The 24,640-nt window shown below is 35.0% G+C and overlaps 1 protein-coding gene across 4 annotated transcripts in view; it reads right to left on the bottom strand.

Annotated features, from left to right (window-relative positions):
• The window catches only part of COL8A2 (collagen type VIII alpha 2 chain), a 1,617,206-nt gene that overhangs the window by 1,071,132 nt on the left and 521,434 nt on the right, over positions 1–24,640 (bottom strand). For 3 of the 4 annotated variants that reach the window (XM_044059947.1, XM_044059946.1, XM_044059945.1), the window contains one exon: positions 4,741–4,823. The exons of the other annotated variant lie outside the window; for it this stretch is intronic. The gene's annotated coding sequence lies outside the window, so the exon portion shown is untranslated. The remainder of the gene's footprint in view (positions 1–4,740; positions 4,824–24,640) is intronic. 4 annotated transcript variants of the gene reach the window in all.

The raw sequence follows: 24,640 nt of genomic DNA, 5'->3' as shown, positions 1-24,640 counted from the left end.
TTTACACTGTGAACATGCTCCACACTTAGTCATGCCCTGAAGGCCTGCAAACTGTGGTTTCTTCTTTTTTTCAAGCATGAGCTTAAGTGTGGAATTTTTTCTATAAGTAATTTTTGGTGCTAACCCCAGTTTACTTGATAGTGTCAAATCCTCTAAAATAATTCCCCAATTCTTATTCAATAGGTTTCTAATAAACCCATAATCAATAGAAAAGGTACTCAGAATACTAATTTGATAAGTTTCCTTTTTAGTGTTGAGACATTCATCTATTTGTTGTTCTAAATCAATTATAGGTGTCTCCTTATAGTGACTACTTAATAAAGGTCTAAAGTGCCCATCCTGTCTCTTACCCGTTACTTCATCTCTAATATTTGAGATTAAAGTAACCGGGTAGCTCCTAGTAACAAACATACTTTCTAGGTTCTGGCATTCTTTTACAAAGTCAGCGTCTTCTGTGACCATTCTGGCCGCCCTCACCATTTGTCCTTTGACTACCGCTTTCTTATGGTGAAAAGGATGGCAGCTGTCAAAGTGCAAAAATGTATTCGAATAAGTTGGTTTCCTATAAATCCTACTCTTATAACTAGAGTTTATGTCATCTTTGTACAAACTAATGTCCAAAAAATTAATGTTAAAGCTTTCTACTTGATAAGTAAAATCAAGGAAGCTAGTTAACTCTGTTATGTCTGTTATAAAAGGTGATACTTCCTCCTTCCTACCTCTCCACAAAAGGAACATGTCATCCTGGTATCTAGTATACCACGTGACATGTTCCTTAAATTTTGGGTGTGGGAATAGCTTTTCTTTTTCCCAATGGGCCATGATTATGTTAGCAAAACTGCCCCCACATGGGGAACCCATGGCAACCCCAGATGTCTGTAAGAACAGATCCCCTTCGAATGTCAAAAAGTTGTTGGACAGCACTATGTCAATTAATGTCTCAATAAGGTAAATAGTGTTGTCTGGAACCTTTCTGGAGGCCAAAAATTCCCTGGTCCATTCTAAACCTACATCATGGGGAATTACTGTGTAAAGGTCTCTGACATCAATCGTCACAAAATAAATATCCTTCTGATATTCTAAGATGTTTATAGTACGTAAAAATGCCCAAGAATCTTTACACACTTGTAACTCTTTCTCAATCAAAGGTTTCAGTAAATTATCAACATGCTTCGCACAAGCGTATGTTATTGACCCGCGTCCATCCACTATGGGTCTAAAAGGGGGGGTTAGAGGTGGACTTCTGTAGTTTCGGAATACCAAAAAAAGCTGGTACTTTTGGGGCTGCCATGGACAGGTAATGGTATAAGTCCACGTCAATATAAGATTCCAAAAACAAGTCTTCCAACATAGTTCTAACCCTTCTGTAGGCAGTATTTAGTTCATTTACTGATACTTTCCTATAGACCTTAGACTCTAAATGTTCCCTCATGTGTCTAACATAGTCTAAATGATTCATCAAAACAAGACCCCCACCCTTGTCAGGCTTCATTGCTCTTATATTACAATTGTTAAGTAAGGTTATCAAATCTTGTTCCGATGATGTAATGTTATTTTTATAATTAGCCTGTCTGTGTTTGTTTTTATCCAAGTCCATAAGATCTATTCCACACATTTTTTCGAATAGTGCAAGGCTGGGGTGTAAGGGAGGGTAACATACACTAGACACTCTTTCAGAGGTGTTTAACACTGATTTGTTACCAAATAAAATGTTCAAGTTCAACTTACGAACATACAGTTTTAGATCTATAAGTGTTTTAACAAGGTCCATCTTTTTTGTGGGTACAAAGGTTAAACCTTTAGAGAAAAAGTTAACCCATTCTTGGGTGATGTTCAATTCAGTAAAATTATATATACTAAAGTCCCCACTGTCATTTTTGTGAATCGAAGGACCTTGTACCTTTTGGTCTATCTTGTCTAACTCTTCCTCTGCCTCCTCCTGTTCCTCTGTTGAGGTGACTTTCTGTTCCCTTGGTGGTTGTTTCTCCATGTTTTCTGGTTGTCCCGAAAATCCTGTACAACCTCCTCATCATCATCTATATTGTCATCATTAATTACTTGCTCTTGGTTATTACAATAAACCAAGTTGTTGTCATTTGTATTGTTGTTTCTATTATTCAACCTTTCACTACGCCTTGGTTGTTGGACTAATTGGGGTTCACTTCCACTATTCCCAGGAGCTGCCCCTGTTGACCTAGGGAGAGGATTAGTCGTAATAGGATTATAAACAGGTGGTCTTGGGTATGCCTTTCTGTTGGCATAATCGTTGACATCAGGAGTTATTTTTTGCTTTTTAACAGTTAACAACTTCACCATCGTGGCCTCAATACTTGTATAAATACGAGAATAATCATATTTAAAAGATAGGAAGTCACCATGGTTAAGAATCTGATGTTCCAAAAGTTCCAATTCAGATCTTAAGTTATCAACTTCCATGCTATAAAATTTGATTAAGGCTTCCAAAAACTCAAAGCCTTGTTTGTCAAACAATGAAAGGAGTTCATTATGAAAAATGGAGTTTTCAATGAAGCCCATCGGGTGCCGCCACTGACGGAGACCTTTGGGCACAATTCTCTTTTCTATGCATTCGTGCAAATAAGCTATTTCCAATTGAAGCTTTCTACATCATTAGAGCTTATAATCAAAGTCATTAATTATAGTTGATAATGGACTCACCATAGGTTCACCATCTCGACCCGTTTCTCCACTACCAGCAGAAAAGAAGTTGTTATTCCCTAAAAAGGAAACCATAGTTGGAAAACGACAGTCCGCTATGGTTCCTGGATGGTTAGTCATCCTGTTGTTAACGGAATGTATGGGTTCCACAGTACCATTAGACCCATTATTGACAATGTTTGTGTGTGTTCTTTGTGGAAACCATTAGCCAGGATTGTAGCAGTTATCTGGCAATATATGCAACACAGTATTGTTGTTTACAATGTTTGGCTCATTAACATTAATCACACTGCAGGAATTGGCAAGTATAATGTATATGTGAATCATGTGAACTATCTAGGTTCTGTGAAGACAAATTATGTGTAGGTTATTTTGTTTACCCAAGAGTGTGTGTGTGTGTGTGTGTGTGTGTGTGTGTGTGTGTGTGTGTGTGTGTGTGTGTGTGTGTGTAGGTTAGGTGATGCGGTGTGTGTTTGATGCATATTGTATGGAAGTTGAGTGTGAGTTATGTACAGGTTAGGCAGAACACACATTTATGTAACTCGTGTTCCAAGGTGCACTTACTCCAGTTTAAGTTTAATCTCATAGTTAGCTGTGTATGTTTTGGGGGGTGTAGGGATTGCCCCATATAAAAGTATGTGTGTAATGTTATATGCAATTAACAGGGATGTTGCTATGTAAACTAGTAAATGTGTTTGCATTCGACTAGTTTGCCATCTATATTTAGGAGCAATCCCCAAATATGACAGCATCCACTTGTTATACAACCGCATATCTTACCCTATAGCATATATATTTAACTATAACAAATATTTATATGCCCATGATGAATCTTTTTAGTATATCTCATCTTTTATGTGTACCCAATATATTATTTTGTTGTTTGGTTTATGTGGTGTACAGTGTAAAAACACACTATAATGCCTGCATGTAGGTGATGTCAGGCATTTTTGCTAGGTCCATATACACAGTCTGATTAAAATATTGTTTTAATCCAAGTAAAGCTTCAGACAGTTGAACCTACTGTTCTGAACTATCATTCTTCATATAGTTCAACTAAGTCTGCATATACTGGTACTGGATACTGTAGCTTCCAGTTTTGATTGCAAAGCACCAATAATAAAGACAACTGGGAAATATTTAAATTATAATTATTTACTGAAAACATTTTATATTCAGATGTACAGTGAAGCTAATTGCAAGCTGGCTTTTATTAAATGCCATCAGCTCCCTTTTATGTTTTTACACTGATATAATATTATACATTTCATGCATTTTTCTGCTTCTTCCAACACTATAAAACACACATCAGTTTGTGCTTAAAGGAAAAATTACTATATTAAGATCACATTTATTTTACAATACATATATATGCTTTTGGAATTTATGGTGACAAATAATGCAGCAGAAAGCTGTTCTAGCATAAAAAATAATGTGTGAATTCATTAACATATACCATTCAGGAGAACTGAACAACTTTAATGAATGAAAAAAACACATACAATGAGCATTGTTCTGGACTGCAGTATGGTTTTTAAATGATTTTAGAAGCCCCTTTTTTTGCAAGATGATCCTTTTTTTATTTAAAAGTTCTTCTGAGTGGTGTATATTAATAAATTCACATATTATTTTTTTTTATGTTAGACAAACTTTCTGCTGCATTATGTGTGTTTCAGGTGCAGCGGTTAGCATTGTCGCCTCACAGTAAGAGGTCCTCCCATTCGATTCTCAGCTGGAGCGCCTTCTGTGCAGAGTCTGCATGTCCTCCCCACGGTCGAGTGACGTTAAAAACATGCAGGTAGGTGCGAGCATGAATGGGCATGCCTTCTTTGAAGGTTGGGCATCAGGCAGGCAACTCGGCACCGTAAAAATCCACAGCCAATCATGAGCGGACCGGAGTTCCGCTGTGGCGACCCCTAACCCCTAAGCCGAAAGTCTTTAATGTGTTTTACTTCACTTGAGCTATGGAAGTTGTATTTTTATTTGTCCTTTTTTTTCTTTTGCATTATGAATAACTGGCTATCTCTATCTGCTTAGATGAGGTAAAGTTTCTTTTGTACTTACGAGATAGCTCCCTTGTTGTATTCGTGTTCCCGGATGTATCCACACCAGATACATGGATCTACATCATTGGTCTTTCATCAGTGCTGCAGAACAAACATACAGAGGGTTCCTTAATAAATGTGCAGTCAGAATTGATTTGATTTTACAAGCCATCATAATGTATTTGTATATTAGAAACAGAATAGCTGTCCTGTTAATCTTAACCAAAACACACTTCTGTGACTTAAGGACAAAATGTAATGACTGACATGGATTTTCCCAAGTAAAATAGTCACACATTGGAAGGATACTGCAGTATGACTGTTTTATCTACAAATGCAGATGATACATATAAGCAAGTGAAGTGGACTCAGCCATGTTATATACATGTATAATGTACTGTCCAATAAGTGTTCAAGCACCTCTCGTATAACACAGTTTTATTCCGTGAAAGAACAGCACAACAAATACTCCAAATACTGACAGCACATAAATTGGAAGGACGTTAAAAAACTGGTTGTAAATAAAAAACTGGTTAAGCGCTTTCACCCACTCGTATAGTGGGCTTCATCAGAACATCTTCTCATAACCAAATCTCGTGTTATATTTTGAAATTGGCGCTAAAATCAATGGATACAAGTGGAAAACATGTATCCGTTGGTGTGTACGCGCCTCTTAAAGCTAAACCAACAGTAAATTGTATATAAAACAATAAACTACAATTCCCTAGAATAACAAAACATTTTTTTTCTCTAAAACAACTAATACAATATTCCAAACTATATGGATTATTGCAAATAACTTGATATGAAAACAAAATTATTAACAAAGTAATGCTTCCCTTTATAAATGTATAAGGAGATTGAAAACGAATGTGTGTATATCCAACTAAATCGAGTATCTCTAAATTAAGTCATAATAAATCTATCTATGATTGAATACTATATGTACCTGTGTAATTGCCCTCCATATCTTATATATACATAAATCTACCCAACCTAATTAATACTGATTACATTACGACTAAAATTAATGCTATCAATACTCACAAAACTACTATCATTAATAATTACAATCTAATAATACATGAATATCGTGAATAAAAATTGTGTGAAAAAATACATAAAAGATGAAATGTAAAAAATCTGATTCCAGTTCACTCAAATGACTAAATAACTGAATGAATTCCATAATATAAATTTGATAATGAATACACTTCCCCCCTGACTCCTATAGTTGTACAAATGGTTAAGTCATTTTCAAAATTGGCTTGCATGAAATGTATTCATTGAGGCCTGGGGGGGCATCTAGATAAAGTTGCCACCAAACTTCCTTGAAACTTAACAGAGTTTTGTAGTCACCACCTCTTGGGTCTACTGTAATTGTTTCCAGAATAGCGAATTTAAAATTATGTGTATCCCCCATCCTTTCTATATGCTTGTATAGTGCATTTGTGGGGTCTTTCTTCCTAATACAATATGTATGATCATATATTCGCTGTCTGAGACATCTCTCCGTCTTACCTATATAATAGCTTGTGCATTCACAACACTTGGCCAAGTATATAAGCATTTTTGTTCTACAATTACCACGTTTGAATTTAACTAATGTTTTTAATTCATTCTGAATAATCATCCTTTTCTTTTCATATATATATATTTGCATTGATTGCATGCTCCACATTTAAAGGTATGTGAAGAATTGATGTTCTTTGACACCTTACCTACACTTACTGTCCTGTGGACTAATGCATTTTTTATGTTCCTTCCCATTTTATAAACAATTCTAGGTTTATGACCCATTAATTCAAACAAACTGGAATCCCAGGAGATCAAATACCAGAATTTGTTTATAATATATACTACCTAGTCTACTACTGGACTGTATTGTAGTATTAGGAATTTCTGATGACAAATTGTCTCATTGTCATAATTGTTCCCCACATTCTTCACCTGTTTAGTCTCAAATCCAGATCCTAATAAAGGTTTATACTTAGTGCCCCATTCTCGTATTACATGTTGTCCTATGTCTGATAACATTTTCGATGGATAGCCTCTCTCTAGAAACAGCTCAGTTATAAACTTAATTTCCTCTACCATCATCTTTGCATCTGATGTCATACGGGCAGCACGTATGCATTGCCCTTTGTAGATGTTGTGTTTCATATTAACCGGATGGCAACTACTGTATTCCAAATAGTCATTGGAAAAAGTCTTCTTTCTGTATATTCTGGAATTGAAGCTGCCCTCCTTCTTGTATATATATGTATCCAGATAGACAAACAAAAGGAGTGGGGTATCTTACTGTATACATGGGTGAAAGAGCTTAACCAGTTCTTTACAACCAGTTTTTTAACTTCCTTCCAATTTATGTGCTGTCAGTATTTGGAGTATTAGTTGTGCTGTTCATTCACAGAATAAAACTGTGTTATACGAGAGGTGCTTGAACACTTATTGGAGAGTCTGTGACAAGGGATTCTGTTGTCTCCATTCTCCCGATATACATGTATAATGTATTATACTGCATGTTCCTATATGCTTTTCTAAATGGTAACATTTACAGGTGTGTCTCTTTCTTCAAATTCTTAAGAAAAGATTGTCTTTTCAGTTAAGGGAAGCAAAGTGTAGCTCACGGTCTGAGTAAAAGGGGTACTTAATCTGCAGTAAATGAAGCCATTGACAACTGTGTTTTTACTAAGAAAGCAGAAACATTTATATAAGCATTCAGTTATTTATTCTATTTCTTTCCATTTATCATCTGAGGAATTCAGCTGAACAGAGTTCATCTTTAGTGGAGGCTTAAGAACAAAAGCTCCAAAACATACATCTTTTGATATATTATAATACAACTTTTTTCTATATTTATTTACTTACTTACAATATTAAAATATTCTTTAATTCTAAGTATTTTACATATTTAAAACAATAATTGCAATTAATGGTAAAAATGCAACAAAGTGGTTTATGAAAACAGCACAACAAAATAATAAAGTAACAACATATATAATGTAAAAGAAAATAAAAATTAGTAAATTAAACTGCAATAAATGAGTACTAAGAAAAATAATATAAAAGTTAAACGAAAAAATAATTAATTAAATTATGATTTTAAAATTTGATGTTCTGAAAGTGAAATGACTGCCATTACCAGAGCCATAATAAATCCTCCTAAATAATTGAACTTACAGAGATTTCCTAAAGGAAGACTCCAACTCCTGTGTTGACTCGGGGATAGCAGCTGGTTTCAAATGACCAAAGCAAGATATGTAAAACAAGCCCTACCAGAAATCTCCAACTGGGCCCTAAAAACCACCAGCAGCTCTTAACCGAATGACTTGAGCTATGAGACATCAGATCTTAGTAACTCCTTCAGGTAAGCAGGACCCAGACTATTCATGGCTTAGTAGGTGTGGCTAAGAATATTAAATGCACATCTGATTGTACCAGCAAACAGTACAGATGCTGCAGCACGGGTGTGATGTGAGACATCCAAGGTGGTCCTATCAAACACCTGTCTACTAAGGTCTGCTCCCATTACAGACGAGCTACATTATTTATTTATTTATTTATTTTACATTTGTTAACTGGGTAGTATCTGGGCGGGCAAGTAGCCCATTTTCAGTGGAGACCTGGGGAGAAAAACTCCATGAAAATAGTACAAAAAAAAGATTACAAAAATGTTACAAAGATTTACAAATAATATACAAAAAGTTTAACAGTTGCCTACGGTCACAATTTACAAAAAGAGAATGTAAACAGAAAAAATTAAATTTCCTAAGCCTTACTACAGACAGTAATATGAAAATCATTAGATACATAATTAAATTAAGCCATTGTGGTATTTTCATTTGGTAAAAGTAAGACAAGGAGAAGATAACAGAAACGAAACATTTGACTGATGGCATGAGATACTAGCCAGGAGTATTACAGGAGCATAGCCATTGTTGAGTAAGGTATTCCTTTATGAGTAGTTTGAAGCTATGACTATCTGTCATAGCTCACCATTTGCAAGCCAAAGGTAAACAGCATTTCAATAACTGAGGCAAAAAACACTAGGGCCATGAATCTCTCTCCAAAGGTCCAATAATGGAATATTGCACTTCATCCAGGAAATGTTTTTCTATTGGAAATAAGATGTCTTGAGGGTGGCTGACACCTAGTCCTTCAAAGTCAGTCATGTTGATAACAGTGTCCAGATCCTGAACTGGGAAACAAATTTCAAGTGATTCCCTTCATAAGTAAATAACAAAGTGCACATTGTAATGTTAGATGGACAAACAGTGACATGTACTAGGATAGCTTTGGTCTTATCTAATTTGAAATTTGAATAATTACATGTCATCCATTCAAGCACAGAACCTATGCAAAGTTTGAGTCTGAAAAAAACATGAGGCACAGCTCAGTGCCATCAACAGATGCCTGGCCAAGCAGCTTTGCCCGTTTAGGGCATTGCAAAATTCCCCCATATACTATGATAGTATGTGATACTGTTAGAATAATCCACTCTGTGTTTCTCCCTGCCTTCCCAAACCCACTAATGACTGTGGTGGTTCCAACCCCAGAAGGCAGTAAGGGCATTTATAGCAGGGGCAGTTGAAACAAGCTGTTGATCATCAGCTGGACTGGAACCTGAGGGAGGTATATGTCTGTTAAAGTATGCCTCTCTGTACAATGTACTCCTTAAGGTATAAGCATAGACGATTGGTTTGAGCAGTTACTTCCTATTGTCCAAGGTTTAAGGTTTAACTCTCTACATCTCCACTTGTCTGCTCTGTGACTCTGTGCAAATCACTTAACCAGACAGTGCTCTCAGGTCACCCCTGAAAAGGTATACATGTGACTAGTGGACAACCCAGTTATCAAGTGTATAACTAAATAACTAAATAAAATGCATGAAATATGCAAAATATTTTATTCCTTTCTGTTGGTAGGTGAACAAAACATTTAAATTTGATGATTTTTAAACTTCTAACCCAAAAGCATAAAATGGGCATTAAGTGGTATCACTTCCCATACATGCACTTATTCATAAACATGGTTAACTAGTTCAGCTGCTTTTAGATAGTGACATGGTTTCATGGTTCTAATTTTGCTATATTTTTTAAGGGTGCTATGAAGAGATGAAAACAACATGGATAATTCCCTCACCAAAAGTCAGGAAATGTACAGTGACAATAAAAAATGATTGATACAACACAGATGAGCAAAGGCAAGGCCCCAGGTAATAAATGCTAACCATGGCAAGGAATTATGGGTAGGAAGCTTAGGGTAGGAAAAGTGAAGGTAGCAAGCCATGTTTGGGATAATCATGTTATGGAAAAGTTTATATACCTGTTCATGTTGGTGCTAGGAAGACATTGCAAAATGTTGTGAGTGATTTTAAGAGAGCTAGGTTTAGCTTCTGTTTGCCAAAGTTGTTAAATTAACATCAAAATATATAATATTGTGAAATATTATTTGTTACATCATCAATCAGATGAAAGCTGATATGATCAGATTGGTGTGTAGATACAAAAGAGTGTTAGTATACGATAATTTTTTTTCTTTCATATTCTTTCTGTAGAAGGATTCCAATTAAAATGCTATAATAAGAGTGAGGGTGAAGGCATGGCTTTCTCAGGTATAAGCTGTTAGGGAGCATGACTGTCAATGTGATCTTGTGGAAGAGCAGCACCTGCACTGTGTCGGCACATTCGTTCAGGTACTGGCATGACAGTATTCAATGGTAGTCATTCATTTAAACAACTATGCTGTGTGTGCTGGTCCTCTGCAGCTCTGTTATTGTGACAATTCAGTAACTTTGACTAGACTTACACAGGAGCAGAATACAGAAAAGCTTTTCTTTCTCCTGAAGCAGAGCAAATGCCCAGAATGTCAATTCACCTAGCAACTGTTCTGTTACCTTTTGTGACCTACTGATAGCATGCTCAGTAGTCCCTGACCTTTGTTGTTATCCTTTAATCAGGTGATAAGGTATTAGATTGTGCTGTTATCAGAGAATTAGGTGCTATAACAAACAGAAACCTAGTTTTATATGACGCATTTTAAGTGGGGACTTGAAAAAAAGCTTCTTGTCTATTATAGAATGTTTGCAGAATGGCAAGTTATTCTACGGTTCCTCATGTATAACAGGAATGCTGGTTTGTCCATACATATCAAAAACCACAGCTGAAGTAAATAGTAAAGGAGAATACGCAGAAGCAAACAGAAGCAAAATAAACCAACGTGAAATCACAACGTCAAATATTTAATGACAGAGCTTTCGGATGAAGGATTTTATCTGAAAGTTCTATCATTAAATATCTGACGTTGTGATTTTTGGTTTATTTTGCTTCTGTTGTCCATACATATTGCAGTATTTACAGATTGTCAATATATGACTGACTAACACTCCTGGGCTTTGGTGAAATGGTCTGAAATAATGAAGGATATATTTTGGAAAGTAATAATATGTGAACAAAGGATAACTGAGTGACAGAAAGGTGACAAGCTAACTCAAATCAGTGTTGACTATGTAAAGAAAAACAGTGGTACGTTCTGTTATATTTCATTGGTGAAATCTACAAATTCTGTTACAAGCCTGCTCAATTTTGTGAATTAACAAAGAAAAATAGAAGTGAAGAGGTCAAAAGAGTAAATATGTTCTCAGAAAGTAAAAGTAAATCAATCAATTCTTATTATATTAACATGATATTAGTCACCTTTAAAAAATTTATTTACAAGAATCCAGAATATAAAGCATGGCTCTATTTATTATTTCTTATAGCTTACACCCAAAATAATATGAATACAATCAACCTAACAACAATGATTACATTTAAGGATAAAAAATTGATATATTGGTATTAGTTGTTGGATAGTGAGAAATTACAAAATATTGACCATATTATAGATAAGTTTGATTTAAGCAACAATATGTGGCTAGAAATTCAAAACTGTAGACAATTAGTTGATCATAAGATTAATTTAACGCAACCAACAGTGAGAAACTCATTCCAAAAATTTACTGATCTTTTATATATCCTGATACACCAGAATAAAATAGGGAAAGAATTTCTATCTAAAACATATAAAGTGAATAAGGATTCAAGAAAATACTATAGAGAAAGCTATTGGGATTATTTTAGACTTACACACCATAAACTAAGAACCAGTAAATCGACAAAATGCACTGTTCTGATCCAAGGTAGCAAAAGAAACCATCACGATGTCCCAATAAAAACAGGTTTATTAATCCAATGAAATAAGTGCTTTTGTCTGTCTATAACCAAAGACTTCCAAAGATTCAAATAAAAATTCAAATAGCACACCTTATATCCATATTTGCAGTCATCTGACCACTTAACTAAATCTTCCCCTCCCTAATAAATTAACTATTTCATTGTATGACAAAACTTCACAGTTAAAAATCAAACAGTAAACTGTTGTTAGACATAAAACCAATGTTAACATTTTTGAAATGCAATCATAGAAATGCATGCCTGAAAAACGTTTATATGAAAATTATATAATACCTAGACATTACTGGACTTTAGTTTCAAAATACAAGAAATACTTGCATATTCATTTAACCCAGGGGTGTTAAAGGCAGCAACCTAATTTGCCATTTTAATTCCTGAGCCTCTAATGTATATTTCCATGGACCCCCCCCCCCCCGGGTTTTTTTCCCACTAGTTCTAACCCAGCATATTGAAACTTATGACTGGGATATTCTTTCACATGCTTTGCTAGGGCATTACTTTCTTTTAGATGTCTGATATCAAGCTGGTGTTGCTTAAAGCGCCTTTGGGTTTTTCCCACATAGAATCACAAACAACATGTACACATAGACACATACACTAAACCCTTAGTATTGTAGTTAAAATGGGATTTAGACTTCAAATCTATGTCATTGATGCATAAACTATCACCTTCCCTAATATGTGTACATTGTGGGTATGAACCACATTTAAAGGTGCCATAATTTTTTTCTTCCCATGTCCCTAATGGGATTCCATTCAAGGAGGTCTTTGATAGTTCTCCTCCTCCTAAATACCTTAGGGGCTGTCCCCACTTGTTCGAGTATCCCATCAAAACATGAAAAAATACCCCAACTTTTTCTTAAAGTGTCACCAATCCCTTTGTGTTCATTGCAAAAAGTGGTGACAAAAACACGAGAAACCTTCTGTTTATTGTTGACACCAGCTTCTTCATTGCACAGCACTGTATTCCCTCCAGCCTCAATATCTCACAAAATGGGCTTAATGACTCCCATTCCCTCTTCTCCTTGACTTCCAAGATAACCTTCTGAATCATAGAAATGGGGTACCCCCGCCTAATAAACATATCCTTTAATTTTTGACACTCAATGTTAAAATCATGCTCTTCAGAAATCATGCGTGCAGGATGTATATATTGTCCTTTTATAATCCCCTTCTTATTATGTAGTGGGTAACAGCTGTTAAAGTGTAACATACTGTTTGAATGGGTGCGTTTCCTGTAAATGTTACTCACATATCTCTTATTAACCTCATCTTTCAACATATTTCAACATCTAAATAATTGATTTTTTCATCATTAACAGTATATGTGAATTTAAGAAAGGTGGTATTCTTATTACAGTAATCAATGACTTTTTCAATTTCTCTATGGGGTCCCTGTCATGCAATAAACACATCATCTAAAAATCTACAATACGTGGCCCATTGTTGTGCAAATTCAGACACCCAAAGAAATCTCCTCTCCCATTCGATCATGACTATATTAGAAAAAATGGGGGCACAAGCCACCCCCATTGCCACCCCACAAGTCTGGTGATAGTATTGACCTTTAAAATAAACATAGTTACATTTCAAAACAGTTTCCATTACGGTGCATAGAACATATACTTCAGTGTTTGACAATTCACATGAATTGTATAAATAATCCTGGAACCATTCCATCTCAAGCTCATGGGGAATGACATTAAATAAATTGAGACAGTGTAAGAAACTTCTCTGTGTGGAAGATTTTCAGTCCATATATTTCTAGTTAATCATTGTATATTAATCAGATCAGACAATAGTAGTAGAAGTAGCAAACTTAAACTCGTCTTAAGTCAAAACAAAACAAAACAAAAAATAATAATAGAAAATATATAATTGTACAGCATTACTAAGGATTCGAAAGTAATCCAAGCAAGGCAGGCAGTCTGTTTCCAGTTGAAAATCCTTTATTAAGTACACAGACAAGTGATCCAAGGAAAACAAATATAGAGTAATAATTTACTCGCAAGCTTTCTAAATATATATATATATATATATATATATATATACTTTTTATCAGACATGGGAGTGGTTTATTGTGTAAAACAATGTTATTGGAACACATGTTAAATTCACATCCCTTTCCCCATCAGTGTGACATTCGAGCTGGTCCTGCCCTACTTAGTAGCTGTCATAATAATATATAAAAACCTTTATGTACTTTAAATCAAATTTATAATGATGTGGTAGCTCTCATTTAACCAGATTATTAAGTAGATTATTAAGTCTGTGATTTTATCCAAGACAATATATTACATGGCTGGAAATATATCAATCTTATCTGGAACCACTCTGTTAAAGCACTGACTGAAAAGGAAATAAGTGTGTTGTCCAAAGGACTTACTTTTGTACCGAGCTGCAGGAGTGAGGTTGCTCAGGTACTGATAAACCTTAAAATGTTTGTGAGGAAGCTCAACTTAAGGGTACAGTTTCATGGCAAAAGTAATGACACTGAAAATAAGCCTATTGATGAAACTATAAAAAGGCCTAGCAGCTATTGTCCACCACTACATTAAACACTAGCTGCTTTTGAAGTGAAATGTGAGATGGATATCAGGAAACTGCTTAAAAAACCTCCTAAGAAAAAACTTTATAACTTAATACAGGGAGAAAGAAAAACATTGCTTGAGGTAGGCAATGATAAATCCAGGCGTGTAATGAAGGCAGACAAGGGAGGAGGTATACTTGTGACTGATACCACTAGCTACAACTAAAAGATAGAGAACATGCTGGAGGATAACAGATTTTATGAGTTATTTACCATGGATGACATAAAAAGAACACTAATCTCACCACATTATGGGAAGAAAAACTTATCACTAAAAATCTTTATAATTATTTATGGAGCCCATGCCCACGTTTACCTTACTTTTTTGGAATACCCAAACCACACATGAACAGAGAAGACCCACCTTATAGACCAGTGGTAGCAAGTGAAGGTTCCCTCACTGAAGCCACAGCCATTTACATTGATTACTTGCTGAAACCTCTAGCAGAAAAGAATAAATCATACATAAGAGATTCAATGGAGTTTTTGAAGAAAATAAAAAAAAACATTGCAGTGGAAGCTGACAGTATTTTATTAACTATTAGGTTCATAGGTTCATAGGTTGGTACTGGGCTATCTGCCCAAAGGTGTATATTAGCCCAGCCACGTTGTGCGGTATTCACTGCCCCTTTAGTAGTTCCCTAGACCCTTGTACTAGCAGCTAGTACCCTTGACCCCTATCTAGTAGTGCTGTTGGTGTGATCCCCGGTGTGAACTTTCTGTTACCCATCCACTCATCAAGGTTCCTCTTGAAGAGTGATAGTGAGAGGCTCTGTCTTATGTAGATCGGGACCCTGTTCCATAGTAAGGGAAGTCTCTGCGAAGGGAATCTATCCCTCCAGCATGTTCTATTCATTGGTTCATTCTATTCTACTATTGATGTGGAATCCTTGTACACAGTGCTCCCTCACAATTACTGTATAACAGCAGCTATGGAGTCTTTTAAGAAACATAATCAGGGTTAAGCAAGCTCATTAATCTTGTACTGGACTTCAATTTCTTTACTTTCAATGGCAAACACTACAAACAAAAAACTGGTATAGCAATGGGGGCTGCCATGGCTCCTAGCATAGCTAACATAGCCCTGAGCAAATGGGAGGAGAACTTTGTGTTAAACAACACAGACTACATGCAGCATATCACATGCTATTTAAGTTTTATTGATGACATCTTTATTGTGTGGGAAGGTGACACCTTGCAGCTTGGAGATTTTTATCACTTACCTCAATCAAACAACCCCCTTCCTGAAGTTTACCTCTTTCCATAGCTGTACTTCAACCACTTTCTTAGATATGCAGATTTCCAAGGACACCAAAAATAACAGAATCACCACTGATCTATTCAGAAAACCAACGAGGACATTCTACAAAAACCAAGTATAATGTAGTGAAGTCCCAAGGCTATAGATTAGCTAGAATTACCACAGAGATGGAACCATTTTTGAGAAACTTGAACAACTTAGAGAATGATTTTCTAGTGAGAGGCTATGAAAGTCAGATGTTAAAAAACATCCTGGAACCCATTATAGAACTGAAAAGGACTGAAGCACCTTCACTCAACCTCCCCAGTAGAAAAATGTTAAGTAATTCCACAGAGAATAACAAATGCAAAAATAGCTGCATCCTGACATACACTTTGGATTATCACAGTATCAAAAATATTATTGAAGAAAACTGGGACATTGTCACAGGAAACCCATTTCTGATTAACATTTTAGGTGAAGCCCCATCATTTGTGTATAGGAATGCCAGGAACATTAGAAGTTTTGTTGAATTTAAACCTAGACCATATGAGAAAAGCACTAAAAGATGTGAAACTAATTGTACATTTTGTATATTTATACAGCAAGGTTTTATTGCCCTTATTTAAAGAATATCATTAAAACCAGTGCAGGGGGTGATTGTAACACTACAAAAGTAATTTACAGGGCACAGTGCAATAAATGTAATGCATTCTATGTGGCCAAGACAATAAATAAACTGGAGCGTAGGATTTCGTGTCATGTCAGAAATCCGCTATGGATGTAAAAATAATGCACTAGCCAAACACCTTTCTCTTCATAAAAGACACACAGGTTTTAAGTTCCAGATCCTGGATCGCATAGTGATGGGTGATCTTGAAGGAGACATCCCGAATATTCTGGAGAAACATGAACTCATGTGGCAATTAAAGCTGAACTCTTTTAGGAAGCCTGGACTAAACTACTACTGTTCAATTAAAAGTGCACTGGAACTAGTCTACAAACTGGTTTTAAATATCATTTTAAATCAGTTGAAATTTAAGTGTATATTTTGTTTCCATCATCATGCATACATTTTTTCTTATTTTTATTTTTTTCTGGTTCCTTTTTTCCACTTTATTCAAAATGATGTGTAATAACAATACTAACTAATTATACAATTATACATATTTTTACAGTTTTTTTTATAGATTGTTTTTAGGGTTCTTGTACACAGACCTGAAGAAGTCTAGAAGGACGAAAGTGATCTTTGTTAACAATAGCTTATGAAAATAGAAATTGATTTTTACATGCAAAACGTATATGTATATATTTATATATATTTTTTGATTGCCAAATGAACTAAGACTGATATATTTCCAGCCATGTAATATATTGTCTTGGATAAAATCACAGACTTAATAATCTACTTAATAATCTGGTTAAATAAGAGGTACCACATCATTATAAATTTGATTTAAAGTACATAAAGGTTTTTATATATTATTATGACAGCTACTAAGTAGGGCAGGACCAGCTCGAATGTCACACTGATGGGGGAAGGGATGTGAATTTAACATGTGTATCAATAACACTGTTTACAGCACAATAAACCACTCCCATGTCTGATAAAAAGTATATATATATTTAGAAAGCTTGTGAGGAAAGTATTACTCTATTTTTGTTTTACTTGGATCACTTGTCTGTATACTTAATAAAGGATTTTTGACTGGAAACAGACTGCCTGCCTTGCTTGGATTACTTTCGAATACTTAGTAATGCTGTACAATTATATATTTTCTATTATTATTTTTTGTTTTTTTTTTGTTTTGACTTAAGACGAGTTTAAGTTCTCTACTTCTACTACTATTGTCTGATCTGATTAATATGCAGTGATTAACTAGAAATATATGGACTGAAAATCTTCAACACAAAGAAGTTTCTTACACTGTCTTGTTTTTGGACCCACTACACTTTAGTGGGTTGCTTTGAGACTTCGGGGATACCACAGAGATTACTTGTTTTTTACATGAAATAAATTGATTACATCAATAGTCAAGAATACTATGTCCTCCCCATAGGTTAGATTTTGAACTTTACTCAGGAAGCACAGGAATCTTTACACAAATGTCCCTGCGCCTTTACACTTTTCTTTAGTTGTAAGTCTATGTACTTTCCCAATGGGTGCACCTTAGCTTTAGAGGCATTAACTATGGGTCTGAAGGGGGGGGGGGGGTCAGTCAAGTCTTTGTGAATTTTTGGTAATCTGAAAATCCCTGGAACAATAGGGAATTTACAGCACAAAAATTTATATGCATCATGACTGATAGCCCCCTGGTCATACATATCTTTCAGTAAGTATTCTATCTATGCATATGAAATATTCACCATATTCAAAGAAGATTCTTCATGAATGCTTTCATCAAATAACATGCTATTCATAAGGTTATTGTATTCAACCCTGGACATAATAACAACCCCTCCACCCTTATCGGGTTTCATGACCCTTATTGTTTGGTCAGCGCATAATTTCTTTAACAACTCATACTCAGTTTTGCTCAAATTATATTCAAAATATAAAAAGTGAATAAGGATTCAAGAAAATACTATAGAGAAAGCCAATTATTGGGATTATTTTAGACTTATTAACAACAGATCTCCAAGTGAAGCTGATAAAAAAAATGAACACTATCATCAAAACAAACCACTTCCTCACCAAACTAGAGAATATTTTCTTGGAAGTTCATGCACAAAATTTTCATTATACCACATATAACTGAGCTAATGTACAAAAAAGATATAGGATATTGGAGATGTAAATTGAATGTTATAGCTGACTGGTAACACGTGTTTATTGATTGCATAATGCTTAAGCCATATTGGGATACTATAAAATATTTGTACATGTGTTTTTCAATGATAAATTTATGTTAACTAAATCTCTCATTTTATTTAATGTATCACTTCCTGCATCTGTTACAACAATAAAGCACCCTCTTTTATGGAGCATCTTAACAATACCAAGAAAAAAAATGTGAAAAATGTGTCTACTCCTACTATGAAAGAATTCTTAAACATTGCAACTGAAATATGTCAATGTAAACTTATCACGATCAAAACAAATCTTTGTGTAATATGTGGTTGAAATTCAAAGAACTGTTGGATAAACAGACTTTAATAATTAAATAATTACAGTTATTATTTGATTTTTCTCTTTTTCTAGAACTTTTGTTGTATAGTAGACACCTTTGTAAATAGTTGTTTTTGTTGTTTTTATATTGTATTTTTGTTGTTTTCTTAGTCATGTAACTGTTTATATTTCTAATGTTATTCATTACTGTTTTGATGCTGAAAGCTTCAATAAAATAATTAAGAAACAAAAGAGTAAATAAGTGAGAGAAGTATGTAGTTTGGTGTAGTGGCTAAAATGGCACTGTTCAGAATGTTCTGGCATTGTAGCATTTACCTGGTCTTATCTTGGTCTAAGTGATTGCATTTGTTACCTGGATGTCGGATTTTAAGAGCTTAGCAATAAAGTAAACAACGGTCTTAGCTAAAGCAACCTCTTTTATGATGGCTGAGTGAACAGCTTTAATTATTATTTTCAATCAGTTAGCAGTTAATGAAGGTATAGGAGGTGGTGGGTCACGGTTATTAGAAGTGGCAGTGAAAATGGCCTGACAAAGAAAATTAAAGACTTGTTTTTCAATGCACTGAGGTGTAGACAAATGAAGATGAGTGATGAATGCATGGAATGAAATGATGGTTCAAGTTTGATATTAACAGACTCTGGTGGCCTGTGACAGAAGATGATAGTGGAGTCCACAGCACATTGAATTAGCTTGAAACCTCCACAAGAACTGAGCATATATTCAACATAAGTGGTAAACAGTGTAGTATCAAACCTTGGTGTACATTTACATTAACCCACAGAGAGCTAAAATGGCATCAGGCCATTTTGCAGTCTAAGTTCTGTTGATAGTCTGAGGTGACTCGGAGCTGCTTTGCTTGACATGCAGTAGAAGTTTATTCCAGAGCTGGGATTTGAGTTGGGATATGAGTCTATCACACCAAAATGTCTAATTCATCTGTTGATAAAGGCCTAGTTCCTTTAACCAGGTATTTATGGAACTATTTCTTCTGAAAATAGGGTCAGATCTCTCATGGCCCAAAAGGTTATATATAGATCTCAGTGAAGAAGACTGAGTGCTAAGAGAGGGCAGCCAGTTTGTCCTGATTACCAAGATTATTGAGGCCATTCATAGTTTCATAAGTACTTAATAGGCTATTGAGTGAGGCTCTTTAGAAGTATAACCATGCATTCACATGAAGTTTGTAACCCTAATATTTTAAGTGCATATACTCCAGAGATGAGCAGAAGATTTACATAGTATCCCTATCCATGAGAGACAAGGGTGCTAAACCAGGGATGAATTTATAGTTTCCCATTTATCCAGATTACTTTGAATAGTGTAAGAGAAGTTCTTTGCTTTACGTGGAGAGGAAGGCAATTCCAAAGATGTGGTGTTATCTGTTATACATATCTAGCCCACCACCATATTCCTTTTGTATTGCAAAATGATTTAGATCTCTTGAGAGGGTGTTTGTGCCACCACTGGAGTTCTGAATATGCAGTAGGTCTAATAGGACTGTTGAGGCTCTGCACATGAGGAAGAGATCACTCCTCAGTAGCCTGTATAACAGCAAGAAGAGGAGCAAGGCTTTGGAATGGTCTTGCATATTTTTTATAATTTAGCCCCTTGACCTTCTTAGTAAGAAAGCATTATGGGCATTACAGCTGTGTCAAATGTTTGGATAGTTGTATACTGAAGGGACCATTAAACTCACTGAATGTGGAATACATAGGAATGATCATATACCTGGACCTGGATGCCATACCTTAGTAAGAAGTTGTGCAATAAAAAAAACACTTTATGCAATAATGGATACATGGTGATCAAAGTCAGTTTGTTGTCTGTATAGGTACCCATGCCTCTAACTACTGGATCAGTTTTTTCCCAATATGATAGTTACAAGGGACATTGCTTGCCAAAGGATATTATTATTATAGATTACTTGGCATATAGCTTTAGTCCATGGCCTTAACACCATAACCTTTTCTGCAAGGGGATGACAATTACTGTCTTTTATTCATCTGGTGCAAAGTCTGTTGGGGGCTGTCATTGAATGTACTCTGTCAGGGGTCTTGTTTCAGTCTGGGCAGTATGCAGCCGGGTATGTGAACGAAGTCCATACAGGTAATGTCCTTGGCATTGAATAGTGCCTTGAGGAATTTTTCATGGAAGATTTAAAGGGGATATAGATGTGGGTATCAGATCTGGGAATGTGGTACAGGGAAGGGCTGAAGGTAGAGCTAAATTTATAGACTAGTAGACTGGCTATGTTGTGTGGGTCTGAGTATGTGATATCATTTACTATTAGCTCTACATAATTCTGGGAATTGTTTCTAAGCTTTCTAATATAGTTAAAAAAGGCTTTGTGGTTGTCCTTTGTCTAGGTTGCAGTTTTTTATCTCATATCTGGCTTTGTTTGATTTGCTTACAGTCCTGAGTTCCCTGTTAAGTTTAGCAAAAGTTTTGCTTTGTTTTTTTTTTTTTTTTTTTGCATCTTGGGAGTTACATTTATTTTATATGCAATACTTTTTTTTTATAAAACCTGCTTATGTTTGGATTCTACCATAGAGGTTTATATTGAATTTTGCACTGTATTTACCTTGACGGGCACAGATGCATCTATGCAACTATTCATTTGGCAGTAAAGAATTTCACATAAGCAGTGGGGTCATCAAGTTGGAGGAGTATCTGAGTTTAGCCAGGTCACAGCTCAGTTTTAGTAGATTAGTCTTGGCATAATCTTTGAATAGTGAGGTATAGAAGATGCTTTTGCCTTTTTCATTATGACTCTCCTAGATCTCTCTAGATGAATAATATGTTTAGACAAATACATGCCAAAATGAGCGTTATATCCAATAATCATTCTAATGAGATATAAGTAAAGGGGATTTCAGACGTCTTTGCATCTACAAGAGGTGTTTTTGGAAATTAGATCAGCCAGACAGTGGGGTTTCTGACCTACTGCAGGGGCAGGGTGGTTAAAAGATAAGGTGTTATCATCTGTATCCCATAAATCAATGACTGATTAGAGGACCGTATCACCTATATGGGAAGGAAAACTGTTTTATTTACCAACATTAATTTTACTTCTCTGTTCTCATTTTATTGGAGACCATTGTCTTTGCATCGATTGTCATCATGGTCTAACCTATGTTGGAGCAATTATACATCAGTACAAAATCAAATCACAATACCTAATTTACAGTTGTGTGCAAACCTAGACAACCATGGGCCAGATGTGTTGGACTGAAGGTCTGGGAAATAGATGTCAGATAAGAGAGGGTACAAAACTGAGCCCTTTGGTACTCCACTGATAATTTTTTTTGCTTTAAGAAGTAGCATCTGTGACTCTAACCACATAGATTCTCTCAGACAGGTTGGCTATCACCCACACAACATAAGAACTGATATTCAGATTTACAAGTCTATCAATAATGACTGCATGGGAAATAGTGTCAAAGGCAGTCTTTTGTATATCATATGTAGTTTTTGGCCAACACAGTTTAAACAGGTAACTGTTTTACTCACATACTGATTGCATTTTAACAAGAAAACTGTTGCTTTCTTAAAGGAAATAAAGTTAACTAACTGAATGATTAAACTGGAAATGTTTGCTTTGCTATAGTTATAGGAATACAGAAAATGCATTTTGGTTGTCTACTTTGAAAAGGTCCATTTTTTAGCTAGTCAGCTTTGAACTGGGGTTGCCACTTTGCTGAACTGTGTAGTGTAACAGATGACCTAGCTATGATTCAGTGCTGATGACCTCTTTGGGGAGAACTGGGACAGGCATTATTTAGTTAAATGATAACATTGCTTAAATAGTCTATATTATTTGTTTTACATGCTAGTGAACACTGTCCGTATGTAAAGTAGTTCATATATGTTTAAGGAATGTGTATGGTTTAGCCTGAATGTACACATAAAGACTTAAAAATTAAAAAGTCATGGCCATTCAGAAACCATATAGCTGAAACACTGTATGTCCTTAAGGGTTCATTTGTGTATATCCTATGGCCCTTCATTACACAAAATTTAAGGTATTACACCATGTAACAGACAATATAGATCACTACATATCCCAGTTATCAGTTTTACATATTTTATTTTGTTTGAATTATTGTTTCTTATTTATTTGAATGGGATACTGTAAATGCAATTTTTCTATAAGATTTTTGAATTGGGTTTACTAGTCTGAGTAAGGAATGTCTTGTGCATTGCTTTTCATTGTTCTTTGGAGCTATGTTTTAGGAACACGGGAACATAGATATAATATTAAACAAGTGATTACTGGGATCGTATTCACCTTTAAGCAGTCACTCCTGGAACTTTATGTCTTTCTTTTCAATTAATAAATCAAGACCATATATGATAACTCTGGTATAAACTTGTGAATGCCAGGGTAGTACTTTGTTTGACCTGTAGTGGTGAAATATTTCATAGTCTGGAAATATACCATTCTTAAAGTAAGTCTTACTTATTTATTTCTGTAGATTTATTTCCCTAGTCGTGCTTTTTATACAGACAGTGTTTTTTGAAGAAATAAGAGGTCAGACAGGATTGTGTCTTTAAATATTCTTATGCAAACATCACATGACACAAAAGATCAAATAGAATGTTCACACTTTAATTAATATAGAAATATGGTACAAATACAAACACTTTGCATTACATACCTTGCACACAATACACATTTTCACATAAGCTTTGCCAGATGAGTTTTTGCATGAACCTACCCCTTTATTTCTTTTAATTACATTGATCAAATCACAACATACAAAATTTAAATGAAACCTCTCTCTCTCTCTCTATATATATATATAGATGTACTTTTGAATATCAAATTTTCATAATAACGAAGACTAAAATCTTGAGACCATAACGTTGAATACTTAAATGCCTGAAACTTATAACACCGACTCCCAAAGTACTGAAAACAAAAAGCAACAACAGCTGACAAAGTTTGTATTCCCTCACGTTTGCAGGGGGGCTACACACCCTGCACCCCCAACACCCCCTGAAAAATTAAATATACCAACTCCAAGATCACACTACATTGAAGAAAAGAGTACAGTGTAGAGAATGCTAAACAAGACATCAGCATTATTTAACTTTAAACCTGCTTTCTACAGCAACACATACAGTTCAATTATAACTACTGTTTTTTTTTTACAGTTTAAACTTAAATGAACTTCCCCACAGACAACACAAGCATGGGATGTGAACTCCACCATACTGTAATATGTACATACTAAAACCCCATAAAGGGAAACTTCATCATTATATAACTTGCCGTTTACATTTTTATTAGATTTATTAGTTATCCGATATTCTAAGTTGTAAATTGCTCTTGCTTTGTGATTGTTGATATTTTGTAAGTCAGTCTTATAAAGTTTCAGGCATTTGAGTATTTGGAGTTATGGTCTCAATATTTTCGTCTTCATTATTATGAGAATTTGATATTTAAAAGTAGATCCATATATGTGTGTGTGTGCGTGTGTGTGTGTGTGTGTGTGTGTGTGTGTGTGTGTGTGTGTGTGTGTGTGTGTGTGTGTTTGTGTGTGTATGTAATATATAATATCTAAAACATCTGATTTACACATTGCAACAAATATTACAAAACGTACAAACATATACGTGCATTTAACTTAATGCTTCAAACCTCTTAATTTTTAGACCAGCAACATCATTTAATGCTGGATAATCTGTCACATCTAATTCAATAATCCATTTCCTTT

The sequence above is a fragment of the Protopterus annectens genome, chromosome 1.part2 (assembly GCF_019279795.1).
Source record: "Protopterus annectens isolate FY-2018-M chromosome 1.part2, PAN1.0, whole genome shotgun sequence".
NCBI lineage: Eukaryota > Metazoa > Chordata > Ceratodontiformes > Protopteridae > Protopterus > Protopterus annectens.
The sequence above is the reverse complement of the archived record's forward strand: the minus strand, read 5'-3'. Positions and strand labels throughout refer to the sequence as shown.